We start from the raw sequence: 1,301 nt of genomic DNA on the forward strand, positions 1-1,301 counted from the left end.
GGAGAAGGCTGAACCCACCTGCCCGCCACAAAGCACCCTCCACCCCTTCCGCGGCTAGGAGGAACTGGAAGGAGAGTGTGCATGCAGCCACCTGATTAAACACAAAGGCCCCAACTTGGCTTCTGCGGCCCCCAAAATGCCCATGTGTGGTTGGTCTTGTATATACTGTATTTAAATGTCATCCATGCTTCCCAAAAGAAGGAGAAGCCCACCCAAAATGGGGATCAAGGTGTGAGCTCCCATCACGGGAGGCAGAAGCTAGAAGACAGTGTAGTCACCCCTCAAGGTCCGGTTGGATGGAGGGGCTTCTAAGATCTTCTCGGCCCCTGAGATTGTTTAGTCCTGTGATTCCGGTTCTGTGGCTTGCGTTTTTTCCCTGTGAAGCCCCAGGCCAAAAGTGTTAGTCCAGGTGGGCCTTGTTTCATCCCACCTCGTCTATTACTGCGCCCTGTTCAGGCAGGGTGGATAAAGGGTAAGGATCCCACACAGCCGTTGGAGAAAATCTTTTATTTCACTAGTCCTGGGTTCCCTGTCGTCTTCAAATTCCGCACTCACTCCCTCTGCCCCCGCTTGGCAGTCGCTAGCTTGAGTCACAGACGAATGGGCGCAGATCCACATCACACCACTCTAGATCCCTTTCCGACTGGCCCGACCAGACACCCTGCAAGACGGTTTCCTGGGCTTCTTGGCTTGAGGGTTCACGTCAGGGAGATGCACAGCCATTGCCAAGCTTCGGGCTGCAAGCTGGTCTGGAAACGTTCACGTATCCAAGCCAGGACAGTCCCTGACTAGCCCTGAGACACTGGACAAGTCACTCACAAAGTCCAGTTTTCGTTTTTCTCTTCTGAAAAATTGGTGTAAATATAACTAGTTAATAGCATCGTTGAGAAGATTAAGCAAGATATTTTGTACAGGCCCTACACAGTAACAGAGAAAGGCACTTCCAGACTCGTAAGACCAAGCAGAGGGAAGGAGAACCTGATGAGTCACACAAGGAAGGGAGGGTTAACAATTCTGCCCTTCATTTCCTTTTTTAAATTATTGTTATTTAAATTCAATTTAGTTAGCACATAGTGTATTATTAGTTTCAGAGGTAGAATTTAGGGATTCATCAGTTGCATATAAGACTGAGTGCTCATTACCTCAAGTGCCCTCCTCAGTGCCCATCAGCTGTCCTTCATTTCTAGAACTTTCTACCGCAGCCATTCCCAGGGTGGTTTGTGATCTCTAGGGTTGTGCTACTTGTTCCAGGGAATGTGGAGAAATTCTCCAAAAACAGCTCTATTGCAATCCTAGTTCCT

This window comes from Phoca vitulina, unplaced genomic scaffold, assembly GCF_004348235.1.
Source record: "Phoca vitulina isolate PV1807 unplaced genomic scaffold, GSC_HSeal_1.0 scaffold19, whole genome shotgun sequence".
Lineage (NCBI taxonomy): Eukaryota > Metazoa > Chordata > Mammalia > Carnivora > Phocidae > Phoca > Phoca vitulina.